This window comes from Falco punctatus (assembly GCF_963210335.1).
Source record: "Falco punctatus genome assembly, chromosome: 2".
Classification (NCBI taxonomy): Eukaryota; Metazoa; Chordata; class Aves; order Falconiformes; family Falconidae; genus Falco; species Falco punctatus.
The window spans coordinates 79,152,873-79,166,861 of NC_137581.1; the positions used below are offsets into that span (position 1 = coordinate 79,152,873).

At 45.2% G+C, this 13,989-nt stretch overlaps 1 protein-coding gene across 8 annotated transcripts in view; it reads right to left on the bottom strand.

The window, feature by feature from the left end:
• Nucleotides 1-13,989, bottom strand: part of TMPRSS2 (transmembrane serine protease 2) — a 78,526-nt gene that overhangs the window by 7,175 nt on the left and 57,362 nt on the right. For all 8 annotated transcript variants that reach the window (XM_080376621.1, XM_080376627.1, XM_080376625.1 and 5 more), the window contains one exon: nt 902-1,053. The gene's annotated coding sequence lies outside the window, so the exon portion shown is untranslated. The remainder of the gene's footprint in view (nt 1-901; nt 1,054-13,989) is intronic.

Here is a 13,989-nt window from a genome sequence, read left to right on the forward strand (position 1 = left end):
AAGTGTCCCGCGCTCTAGCCTTTGGGCAGGAGAAAATCAGAAGTGGTGACCTGAGAGGGTGTCTGCCAAGAGCCGGATTCAGTCTGCTCTTGCTCTCTGTGTTGCCTCATTGAAGTCTTCAATGGTGCTTCAAATACCTACTTGTTGCAGCTGCCACTACCTACTTGAAGTCACTGCTGTGTTCCCAGCAGCTTTTTGGTACCGCACCCCCTACCAGTCCCTGAAGATACATTTCCTGCAACTAGTTTGCGAACTGCCCTGTAGCCCAGGTACAGTGCCAAAGAAAGCAGTTAAATTGGTTTGACTCAATTTGACTTTGGCAGACTCACAACAGTAGAAGGTGCATACCCATAATCTGCATCAAAGACCAAACCACCCGAGAATTTTTCACAGCAGAAGTCCCTGCAAAATGTTCTTTAACTCCATTGTGTCACCACTTTTTCAGAGATGCAGTGGAGTCATCTAGACAGGAGTGTTAATAATCAGCAGTGCTGAATAGCTATCATTTCTTTGCTCATGCCAGAGTGTTTAAATATGGTAGGCAGAGGAGCCTCAAGGACTTTGATAACTCTCTGATGTCAAAAAATCACAGAAAAGTGGTCACTTGAGCAGAAAAGGTGCCACTTTTTTAATCACACTTCAGATTAGAAGCAGTCTTACAGAGAGTTGGTTTGAAAGTGGGAGTTTGACTTTGCACACACAACTTGAACACATATATGAACTGCCTTCTAAGGAGGCGTGAAAAGCTTTTTCATGGAACTGTAATTCTGAAAAATTAATCTGGGGAAATGTTGAATAGATACTGATTTCGAAATAGTCAAAAGATTGTGAAGTTAAACATTTAATTTTATTTGCGGGCAAGGCCATAGGGTGTAGGATCCCTAACGCAGATCTTCATTACCTTCTCTGTCCTGCAGTCTAGATCACAGACAGATTCCAGCGGTGGAGGCCGATGCTGTTGATGCCAGGTGACACTGCCAACCGGCAGCAGTGGGTAGTGAGTGACTTGCTGTGCTCTCCTGGACAGGGTAGGAACTGTGGTCTTCACCGTGCCTTGTGAAATACCGGGGGGTTAGCACAGCACGTGATCGCCACCACGAAGTAAGTTTAAAACCTGCAGAGCAATTAATCCTTTCCTAACCCTAGCAGACAAAGCCAACGGGAAAACATGAGCCGTAGGCAGCAGCGTTACTCGGGGCTTGGGTTTGTGCATTTAAAAGCAAAATGGCGCAGCAGGTGGCAGCAGTGCCTTTCCAGAGCTGCATCTGTTTGCAGAGGCGGGGAACATCGCCGCGGTTACCTGTCCCGGACAGACCCTGCAAGCCCCAGACGCGAGGAGGTCACTGCCTTTCGCTTGCGCCTGGGAGGGAAGCCAGCAGCTTTGCTTCTCGTGTGCCAGACCTTCCTTTTCTGCGCTTTGCCAGTGGCAGGCTCCCGTTTCAAGTATCTCCAACCAGCACCAGCGTGCTGGTGGGCATTCCACACAAGGAGGTCCTTGTATCAGAATCCCCTGACCATTTAGGTAGACATTTTAGATAGAAGCAATTGGAAAAAGTAGCTATCGTTCCCATTTTTCCCTCCAGTGTGAACCTGACAGCCAATCCCATAAAGAACAAAGTACCTGGGCGAAGGCCCTTTTTTATCTCTTCATTTAAGAGAGTAAGAAACATTTCAGGGTCTTGACATGTCTCTTAAAAATCCTTGGATCCCTGGAAGTCCAATTTTATGGCAGCAGTAGGAAATATTGATCAAATAATAGGTAGCATTTTCAGTTTCTCAGTGGTAACTGTTTCTTTAGGTTCTTTGGGCAATGTGACTTATGCCAAAGTGGGAAGTTTCCACTGTATTTAAAAGAAAAATACAAGAAAGGAAAAGTTCTTCAGTGAAAGATGCCCTGTCGCAGGCAGGCTGTGCTTAAAGCAAAACTCCCACTGACTGCAATCCACTCGGAAGAGCAAAGAGAAGCCGATGCTTTTACTTATACATAATGCCTGGTGGGAAGTAATATATGAGTGTCATATCGCTGATCTCTTCTTAGCTGCAAGAGGAATGCTGAATGATTACTAGAATTCAGGGGATTAAGATGGGTAGTTTTAATAATATTTGAGCAACAGCAATTCCTCATTTCCTGGGACCCTGAAATTTTTATTTCACTTCTCTGCTGCGTTTTTTGTGTGGGGGTGTGGGTGGGTGGGGGTGTGGGAGGCAGGGGGGGTGCGCGCGCGTGCTTTTTTCTTTACAGGGGAGATTTTCAGGAGCATAGGAAATACAGATTATCCCTGCAAATACAAACTTTACACTAGTAGCTCTAACATGACTTTTTCCCTCTTCCAAAGCTGAGAGAGCATAGAGATAGATGCTTTAGCCTGTCCCAGTCTCCACTGCAGGACTCATTAAAAATTAATTAATTAATTAATTAATTAATACCTATGTTTCAGTCAAAAGCAACACACATTTCAACCTTGTGCTTCTATAAATCTTATGTGGTTATGCTTTATATAGCTGCTTTCTATCTCCTGGGCATTCCCTACTAGAGTTCTAAGGAATGAGACTGAACTTCTGTCTTCTACTCCAGGGCCAGGAGGTCTGTGACAACCTGAACTTGGAAAAGAAGAATGAGGTCTTGAAGTAAGACTTTCCAAAGGGTTATTAGTACTTAAAGGTCACATCAGACTGTAAATTCCAGGTTTGCTCCCATCCTGGTTCACTGAATAGCATTGTCCTACCTGATCAATTTTACTGCCTGCAAGGACTGAAGGTGGAAGAATTAGACCTTAATTATCTCTGGATTTTCCAGGCAGAACAGAAACCACCAGTTTCTGATTTTTCTTCTGATAACTTACAGGATAGAACTGGAGGCCAGTAGCAAATATCTGCTTTCTGTGAGACTTGTGTCCATCACAGTGATCCACATCTCTGGATGTTTAGTTAATTGCTGAAGTCTCTACTTGCCACATTGGCACTCCAGCTAAGCAGGCATTCCTTGTGGCAGATGAACAGGAGCTCAGCAGTCCTAAATCAGCAGCCTTTTGACTGCTGATTGTTGAAAATCCCAATTGTAACAAAAATGGAAGAGAAAGACCACTCTTCCTCCATCCTCACCTCCCCCACATTCATGAGGGAGATTTCTGTGCAATGTGAGGTATTCCTGCCTGCTGCAGACACAAAGCAGCTAAAATGGATTTGGTCCTTCCACAAGAAACCTTCAGCCCTAAGGGTAAGTCTCTTCTGCAGTCAATTATTGCCTGCTCTGCTGGGGCCTCTGTAATTTCCTTGAGAAGGAAATCTAGAAACACAATCAATAATTTTCAAGTAAAAGGAAAGGCACATATAAGATAAAAGTCACAAATTAATTTCCACTTAGAAATTTTTCAAACCATTGGGTGGGATATAAAAGCATAGTTAACAAAGATAAACTACTGCTATCCATTTAGTTTCAGCTCTAAGCTAGCCCCAGCCAACTCAGCAATGGTCAGTTTAATCAAAAAAACAAAAGACCACAAATCAAAAAACCAGACCTGCAGACCAGGAGCTGGACAGAACTGGTTTTAGGGTGAACAAAGGGTGCAAGGAAATGATATCAAATGGCACTGTATATAGAAAATTCAGATGTAACCTGGAACTGCAGACCAACGAAGAGAAAGATGTAAATATGTGTTAGCAAACATGTATGCATGACCCTAAGTGGAAGGAAGAAGAGAGGAAAACGAAAGAAAAGAAAGAAAAGAGGAAGAAAAAAACATCAGCACGGGTATCATATTCCTTCCTGTGAAGGATTCCAGGTCCTCCAGTGACAACTCACTGTATTATTCTACCACGAACACCACTAGCATGAAACCACTGACCTTAGAACCCAGAGAAACAGTGGAGGAGTGAACTAAGAATGGTGTGTTACAATTTTTATTGTATTACTGTTATTATGTGACTTTTCTGTATATAAGCCCACTACCTGCATTACTGTTCTTTGTTTCTCTGTAATTATTAGATCATGTAGTAATGATTCTTGAGTCAGTCTGCTAAGATTTCTCTTATACTGACAATCAATTGATGCCTTTATACATACATACATACATATATATGGTGTGCTTCCTTTTTGCCCATAAACAAGAGTGTGAACGTGAGTGCTCCAGCTCCTGTTTGCAGTGCACTTTATCCCAGGTGACCCAGCAGGAGTAGAAATTTGTGCCTCTTCTACTGCCAGCTAAGAGATGCAAGAGATGCAAGAGACAGCGTCGTCATTGCATCTCCCTTTCCCCTTCCTGACTGATGCATCCCTTCCCCTGCTCTTTGAGTGAACCAAGCCTCTTGCCTACAACAGAATCTTGCCTGTTCTCCAGGTAAGCTATAGGAGCAGAACATGAGGATGTACAAAATAGCCCTAGAGATATTTGCCTTCCTTCAAAGCTGGAGCCAGATAAACTGATTTTTTACAGACTTGGAAGCACTCTTATTTTATACATAAGTATAAAATACTTATACAGGGTGTCTCTGTCTGTATAAAGTTATTACTGTCAGGATTACGGGTATATATGCATGCCCTGAGTATGCATCTTCTCCGTGTTCAGATGGAGATGTGACCCTCTCATTTGTTCAGAGATACAACTTGGCAAGTTCCACTGAGAGGCTGTTTGGGAATCCCTTCACTCCTCACCCCCCTCACAACCCTCTCCTTTCTTGGAGAAAATACTGACAACAAGGCCATGAGAGTAATTTGGGCAGCCCAGAGGCCATCCTTTACAGTTTCCTATCTATAGCAGTCTAGCTTCTTCCTCACTCCTCCTCTTAATAATAATACGGAGGGGTGGTCTGTAACCCTCTTTGACTGAATTCTTTTGTTCTGCAAGGATAGCCAGCAACAGCAGGGGATTTCCAACATTTTCCAAGGTGTGACTCATTTAAGAACAGCAAATGGCATTACAGGGTTTCACAGACAACTAAACTTCACTGATCCATATTTGCATGGAAGAACGAGCTAATTGCCATAGGGTTTTTTTGAAGCAGCAATGCCGAAGCAATGTTGAGGAAAATGAACTCCACTGAGCAGGAGACAGAGAAGTGGTAGGAGGAAGAGAGAGCAGACTGCTGCTGGAATGGGCAGGCCTTGTGGTGGACTTGGCAGTGCTGTTAATGGTTGGACTCAATGATCTCGAAGGTCTTTTCCAACCTAAATGATTCTATGATTCTGTGATTCTGTGTTTGCCCAGAGTGCAGCTTTGGTGTAAACTGTTGCTCTCTGTCAGGGCAGCCAGGCTCCCTGCTCACTCTGTCACACAGATGCGTGGGAATTTGGGGTGCTTTCAGTGATCAAAGGCTTTCACCTGATGATGGCAGCATCCCTGGGGTACTATAGGCAAGAAAGCAATCTCCCCTGCTCTTTCTTTCCACAGTAAAGGAGGGAAAGAGGATGAGAAAAGTTTGAGAGGTTAAATGGAGCCTAGAAAGAAAAAGCAAAGAGCAAGCCCTAAAATAAGAGCCTCCTGGAACTACAAAACCCAAGCCTGTGTTCAGAAGAAAATCCTTTCACACAGTCCTAATCAAAGCCTCCTTGTTCCCAGAATAACAGTCCTGTCTACAGAATTAAGTTGTTTCCCTTCACTCCGAGATGACGGCACACAGCAGTCTTTCTCCATGCTAACGTCACAGTCCTCATTTTGCTGGCTCTCCACTGTTCTCTGGGGAACAAATTGCAGCTCTGCAGGGACTACCCCCATGCACAGAAAATCTCTTCAAAGAACAGACACTTTAAATTTTATAAATACACCAGCTTCTCAGCCAGAGCCCTTTTTGGCTCTCTCTCTGGGTTCAGCATCTTGCAGCTGATCTCCCACAGCTGATCTCCCTGTACCTGGCATCTGGGAGGTGGGAGACCTGATTTTGATGGCTATTCATGCTTGGCTAAATACACTTTCCACTAGCAGCCATTAATTCCTGGTCTAGGTCAGACAAAATAGTGTATCTACAGGAGTATTTATCCAGATGAGCTAGGGAAAGAAAATCAGAACAGAATATAACCTCTCACTCACTTTGCTGCTTTAGCTGATGTGTTCAAAACAAAACAAAAGCAACCCCCTTCCACAGAAAGAATGAAAAACAAACGTTCGCCTTCTCTTTGAAGGCCACTGCTGTGTGGCTCCTCATGGGTCCGTCTTTTATAACCAAAGACACCACCTGTAATTTCTCCAGAATTGCCTAGTATTAAAGATGAAGGAATCTAACATCTATTGTGGTAAGTGCTTTCTCCTGACACAGAGGATATTCTGTTCAGGCTTTTAATCCCCTTTGCTTAAAATGCACAGTGCTCTTTAGCCATCATATATGTGCATGTGCAAGTACATTGCAGTTAGACCTGTTTCATGAACTGGTAGCTCAGTTTGACATCAGGACTAGGGGGCAAAGCTACCCACAGGCTGGCACAACTGAGACCCCACTCAGGGGTTCGCCTGCCCCTGGGAGGGCAGGTCCTGCCCCAGCTCCCCCCCAGCTCACTCAGGTCCTGCGGGGCTGCCACAGGGGCAGCTCTGTGGGGCAAATTACTCCCCGCCCAGGCCCCCATGGCCTCACTGTACACAGCTCTTGGGAGAGAAGGAGGGGACTTTGGACAACTTTTTGTTTGCTCTCAGGGATTGTATACCTGAGAGTGACTGAAGTGCATTGAAGTGCACTCCTGGAGCACATCTGCTGGCTTGCTCTCATCCAAAGGCAATCCAGCTTGGATGTGCTGAGTCTCCCCTGTGACACGAGGCAAAATGCTGCAGCTGGGGACGATCCTGAGATTTGCTTTAAAAGCAAGTCATGGAGCTGAAGCAAAATGCACCCTTGGTCAAAACAGTGCTGTGTCTGCATGCCTCGGTACTGCAGGAGACTTGAGGTGGAAAGCTGATATTAACTGCAGCCTTTAGCAAAAGCAATACAGACAGGGCTTTTAGGACTGAGCTTTCACCCAACAACCATCTCCAGTCTGTGCAGCTGCTGGCAAAGCCAAGTTCTCCTCTGCTCTGAGGGCTCTCAAGCTGTTGATGAGTTCGGTGCAGGGCCAGGTCTTTTCCTCTCATTCACTACCCAAGATAACGTCTGCTTTCTGCTGTCCAAAAGAAAAATAATCTCCCATTGGTAAAAACAGGAGTTTAACTGCTGCTTTCGGTAGCTAGTCTCCCTGTGCACAGGACTACCACCAGAGTACACAGCACTGGTTAGCGAACAGCTATTACAGCCCAATACAACATTCGTAATTCTGTCCCAGTAGAGCATCACTTGCAGTGGCACTTGCTCTCAGAGACACTCCAGTATGTCATATAGGAGATCAGGATATTCAATGCACAGTGCAAAAAGTGCTGGCTCAGATGTGTAGAAGCAGCAGGTGCCTCCAGCTGGGGCAGAGAAGGGTGAGGCTGCAGGGCTTTTTCTGAGGGCCACTTCTCCGGGCACTACGCACATTTGATCTAAAATGAGGGCAAATGTATTGACCTTTTGGGCATGTTGAAAGGCTCACTGTTGCAGGAGAAAAAAGGACCACATGCAGGGGTCATACCTATGCTGAACAAGGCATTCCTCCAGAGTGGTTGTTGTTAGTTACTCTTTAACTTTCTATATCAAGTACCCAAGCTATACTGTTTTCTAGTCATCACAAGAGAGTTGCAAAGGCTTGGCTAGGCATGCATGGTGATTTCATTGGCTGAAAAATCCTTTAGACTCAAAGCTTCTTCTGCACAAATAAACAAGTGATGATTTAGAGAGACACATAAAAGTGTCTGGACCTCAAAATTTACCAGGACTCCACAAATCCCGGGTCATGACTACAGTGCTTGCCTGAGGGTGCCTCTGCACGTACCCAGCAACTGCATTAGAGTGATCCTTTCTTCTTTACTGACAGTCCCACCTCTGATGGCTCATATGAACAAACTGTACAGGCTTTTTCATCCCTTTTCTCTATGGTCCTGAGGCCCTGTTTCTTTCGTTTCAGAGAAATGGGCCAGGAGCACAGAAAGTGCAGGTCCCGATGGCCTTGCCTATCACAAAACCCATGTCCATGTACAGCTCCAGCTGATGCTGTGGAGAACCCCCTTGAGAGGAGGGGCTGAGGGCTGGTGAGACTTTGATGCAGAATAACCCTGTTCCGGGAGACTGTACTTCCCCAAACACCAGGGGTACTTCAACAAAGAAGTGAAAGAAAACTTCCCTGCTGCTGCTCACAGCAGTTCTAGCATCAACGTGTAACATTCCCCCCAGACGGGAGCCCAGCCCAGCACCACACTGTGCACCGTGCTCCTCTCCTCCCTTGGCTAACAACCTCATGGACTAAAAAGGGAGGTTATATTTTGTCATTCTATTAACACTTTTTTAGCACTGTACTAAAAATGAGGGCTCAAGGGTTTTCTGTGATACCATTTCCCACATTTTTTTCTTGCAGGGCACCTTGGCAGGGATGCAACACATCCCTTAGCTGTCAGGACTGGCTGTAGCTCCATTAGGGATGCAGTAAAACTAAGGAAAGGGAAGCTTCCTCACCCAGCTCAGCAGAGCAGAAGAGACTCGTTGTTTATCCGTATATCACTACAATAGTCATTTTCTAATGCTGCTGAAACCAGTGTGTAATGTCCCAGGGATTTCTCACAGAGGAATCTGCATTTAGAAATATATAAGGTAAGGTATTTTTTCACATATGTATAATTTAGCCACAAAACATCAGTGAAACATACATACATCAGGGATCACATCATTCCTTATAAAAAAAACTGTTTCTAAAGTACTTGAGCATTTGTAAGGCATAAGGGATGCAATTCAGACATGAAACCGGCCCAGTGGATTTCCTTAAGCAATTGTCCCTGTGTTTATTCCCCCCAAGATCTGGTGAAGGCATTCTCCTTTCCCAGCCCACTGCTTGGTGTCTGCACCTCTGTTTGTTTTGCTGGAGTGAAGCTCAACCGCTTGAGCTACAGACATATTTCATAGCAAAGAGACAGCACTGATTTAGTTTATAGCCTGGTTTGCTAGTATGCCATAGAAAGGGAAATTCAAACTGTAACTGCTCAGCAATGGTCTCAAACTGTAACTGCTCAGCAATGGTCATTTGTGACCAAGGAATGATCTGGCATGTAAGGCAAGAAGGGGTTACCCCCGCTGGAAGGAGGGATGCCAAAAACAGGACTGCTCCCTGTAAGGGAGTGAAGTTTCACTGGGTGATAAGAAATGTCGAAGCACTGCCTTGTAGCAGTGGTGCAGCAGGAGCGCTCAGGGGCCACCGCTGGGCAGCAGAGCTGGTGCTGGGGAATGGACCATGGGGCTGAGGTGTCCCAAGCCGATGCCCACGTGATGGGTACAGGTGCAAGTGTAAGCAATCGGCCTGTGCCACATCTTTGCATAGTCCTTGTAGAACTATTTATGGCAGTAGGACTTTTCTCAATACATTGTTCATTAAATCTTTTTGTATTTAAGCACAAACATGTCTTTGAATTGCCTCCAGGGGTACAATAAAAATTCCCCAGTGCTATTCTGCTAGATCCCCGTTTAGTTTCCTGTTGACAGTGCTAATTTACATGAATTGAGGAGCTCATCTCAGTAATTTTTAATGTAACAAGATCAAAGGAACAGAAGCAGAGTAAGCACATGCGAAGCTAATTCCACCTAAACAGTTCATGGGCAATCATATACACTACATGCAGTATTTTAGGCTTCAGATTCACACACACACACACCCCACAAACTGTAACACTAAAGTGCAAAACAGCTATGAGGAACTGACTTTATTTGCCTCCTCTGTAACAGATGATGCTTTTCTATTCCTTTCTTATTGTCAGAAGCTAAGAAAGTAGAAAAAAGGTTAGGGAAAAATGCTACCTGTTGCAGAATGGCTGTGTGATCACGGCCATGACTCCCTTAAAGATCTTTGTGAAACAAAGTTAGCGTAAGTTAGCTGAAGCAGGCCTTGCAGCTGTGCTGAGGCATGCTGATAAGGAAGCTGAGAAAGGCACTGACCTTGTGCCTAATGTTGTAAACAACTTTGAGGAATTCGCGTAGACAAGAGAGAAAAAAATATATGTAGCTAGCTATCCGCAGAAACCGCAAGTAGGAGGACGTATGAACATGTAACCCTTTAGAGCTTAGCCAATCAGCAGATGACTTGTAGGCATAATTAACTGGAACTGTATATAAGACATAATCGCGCCGTAATAAATCGAAGCTTGCTTTATCACTCACATTGAGTCGGCTGCTTGCTTTCCCTCGCTCGTCAGCTACCACTTGTAAATATCCAGATGTCAGGATGCATTCTCTCCTGGTGACAGTTCAGATGTCATCATTGTAATGATCATTAACAGGTTCCAACATCCTTTGAACAAATAGCTTTAATACTCTAGTTAACACAGTTTCAATTCTTAGACACACTGCCTTATATTAATTGAGGAAATGGTCCCCGTCTTTGAAGGCATTTACATAACCTAAAATATGTTTCCCTATGCTTGATACGTAATTCCAAAAAATTTGAATGTACATCATTCTGTCACTGCTCATGTCAATCCGTGGGGAGTGACAGTGTCCTACTCTAGGCTGACACTGCTCAGAACAGGGATGCATGGAACAGTGAACCCCAAAACCATACCCTTCTCTCTCGACAGCACATACCCATGCTGTCGCCCTTGCTGTGGATGTACAGCCAACTCACCTGCAACTACCAGAACTATGCTCTTGCAGCAGCAGAACTACAGGCAGCTACACAGCTTTACAGGAGCTACTGGGCAGGCTTGTGGGATGAAAGTGCTCACTTTCCTACTCGCTCTTGTGTAACACTGAGACGATACCATCCCAGTCAACTTCTTTTTTTCATATAAAAATGCTGTTAATACTTGTTCTGCCCTGCTTCGGCATGGCTGGAGCTCAAGACAGCAGAAGACACCTGATATAAGCACCCTCCCCTTGCCAGTTTGATTAACTCCCTGAGTCAAGCAATTTTTAAGCAGTTTAAGGATTTGGGTTTCCTTTTTGTTTTACACCACTTTGGACATTTTTTCTTCACTTTTTCCTCTTTCCCCTTATTTTTGGGTAGCTTCCATATGTTTGGGCTTATTTCATTTATTTTGCTAGGATGTTTTGTTGGTGGGGGGAGGGTTGGGGTGGTGTGTTCTTTTACCTAGTAGTAGTATGTAGGATTTGTTTCTTTACTGCTGGCTTTGGGTTTGTTCTGGCTTGTTTGCGTGACCTTTATTTATTTATTTAGGCAGGGGTTGCTTTTGCAGGGATTTTTGGCTCGTTTTTTTAGCAGTGTTTTTCTGTTTTTCTTAACAGCTGTCTAAAGATGTTAATTTATTTGGGTTTGTTTGTTTTTTCAAGGTCCTGCTCCTGGGACAGAATAAATCCCTGCAGTGCCATGAACTGAGGACTGGCCAGCTGGGGAGCACCTCTGCTGGAACGGACATTAGGCTAAACGTGAGCCAGCGGCACGTTCTGGCAGCAATGGATGCTGGCAGCATGCTGCACCGTGTGAGCAGGGGCAGGTGGGAGATGGAGGGGTGTGACTGTCCCCCTCCACTCAGCACTTGTTAGAACTCACCTGGATACAGCCTCCTGTTTAGAGGCTCCAGTTTGGGAAAGACGTGGACAGAATGGTAAGTCTGAGTGATGTCAGGGCAGAAGCAATGGCCCTGGGGCTTGCTGAGCCTGGGGAAGGGGTGGCTGTGGGGCTGGGCTTGTAGCAGCCCCCCGGCACCTACGTCTGAGAGGATGGCACTGGGCTCTTTGCAGAGATGCACGATGGGGGCATGATCCGAAACAGGGGGGATATATCCAGCTGGATATGAAGAATAAAAAAACCACTCTAAGGCTATTCAATCATTTGAATTAATTTCGCAGTGAGGCTGTGGAATCTCCATCCCTGGGGGCTTTCAAGGCTCAATGGGATAAAGCCTTAGACAACACGGTCTGAGCAACTTTGAGTTATAAGATTTGACTAGATGATATCTGGCAGTCCTTTCCCACCTGATAAGGGTTTTGTCTAATGGTTTATGTCACTTAATGATCCTGCCAACTACTGCATTTACATTACATTTTGATATTCCTTTTTTAAAGTATAATCTGAATTTGCTTGGACAAACGCTTGGTCTTTCATCTTTTGCACTGTGTCTGCTTTTTCTGTTCATTAAAATTATTTCAAAACACTTCTGAGATTTGAATGAAATCTATTTTTAAACATCCTTTATTGTGTTGTCCTAATCTATAGAACTGTACTACTAGGGAAGCATGCTGTTATAAATCATTACATAAAGAACATGCTAGTTTTGGCTGGGAGAGAGTTCAGTTTCTTCATAGTAGCTGGCATGGGGCTGTGTTTGGGATTTGTGCTGGAAACGGCGTTGATAATACAGGGATGTTTTAGTTCCTGCTGAGCAGCGCTTACACAGAGCCAAGGGCTTTTCTGCTCCTCACCCCACCAGCGAGCAGGCTGGGGGGGTACGAGAAGGGACAGGGCAGGGGACATAGGTGGGACAGCTGGCCCCAACTGACTAAAGGGACTTTCCATATCATGAGACATCATGCTCAGCATATAAAGCTGGGGGAAGAAGAAGGAAGGGGGGGAGGTTTGGAGTGATGGTGTTTGTCTTCTGAAGGAACCATTACATGTGATGGAGCTAGGCCCTGCTGTCCTGAGGATGGCTGAACACGTGCCTGCCGATGGGAAGTGGTGAATAAATTCTTTGTTTTGCTTTGCTTGTGCATGCAGATGTTGCTCTATCTACTGAAGTGTCTATCTCAAAACATAAGTTTTCTCACTTTTACTCTTCTGATTCTCTTTCCCAACCCAAGCAGGGGGAGTGAGCAAGCAGCTGTGTAGTCCTTAGTTGCCGACTGGGGTTAAACCACAACAAACAAGATATTTTTTTTGGAAGTATTACACTAAAACATTGCCCAGTAATGGAGAAAGATTTTCTTTTGCTGATTCAGGAGGAAGTAGGAGAACCCTGATTTCTGCCTTCATAACAAGGTGAGCCCAGAGCTTCCCTTTGTCTTTGAAACACAGTCCTGTGATTAAACAAAACCCTGTAACTGAATCAATCATGTAACAAAGACATGGCTGAAAATGAATAAGTTAATTGGTAGTATGGCTTAGAAGCCCATTCCCACTCAGATAGGTCTCCTATATGCTTGAGAACAAGAAGAGGGATGGTAAAGAAGGCCAGGAGAACTTGTAGCTGCAGTCACCTGTAGAGGAATGAAGGCAGGTTAATTAACATTGATAATATAGAGCTGTGGGCTGGCTTCAGGGGCGGTGGGTTGGCTGATGTGGGTAAGGTGCAGCTGTGGCTGGTTCCTGCTAAGTAGTTAAATAGCTCTTAAGGGGTATGGAAGAGGAGCCCTGGATGGAGAGAGACCTAGAAGAAGCAGAGAGGGGGTGGGGGTGGGCTGGGCTGGGCTGGGCTGGCTGGAAGAGGATGAAGAAACAGTGCAGACAGTAGATGAACTGTTGAAACCTTGCGGGGGGCTGGTGGCTGTGCTGGGGCAAGGTGTGGGAGCTACTTATTGAAGTTAACCTGGTATGGGATGGTAAAAGCCTTGTTGCAGCTGGCTAGTTTGGATAGTGCTGTGACAGTCACCTGCCACAGGCCACACCAAGCTGTGGTGCTGCCCATGCAGCGCTAGCTCTGTGTCACTCCTCACCATGTGCCTGCGGCCAGAGCTCAGGAACAAGCCCTCTGAGTTACTGGTGGATGAGGCAGCAGGAAGAAGGGCTGGCTCTGAACACTGACTGCTCTAAGGCAGTTTGAACCTGCCCCCCCCCCAAAATGGTCAGGAACAGAAAGCAGCTGAGTGAGGTGGCATTCAAAACCAGAGAGTGAGAAATTAGGGGTGATCCTGCATCAGACTTGCAAAGCCTCTGACTGGACAAAGCAAGCTGATTTTACCTAACAGCTTTAGAGCCTTATAAAAACACTAAAAAAATGAGGGCAGGAGAGCAAAGCCAGCAGGAGAGGGACCATCCAGACTCGGTAATGTTGAGAAAAC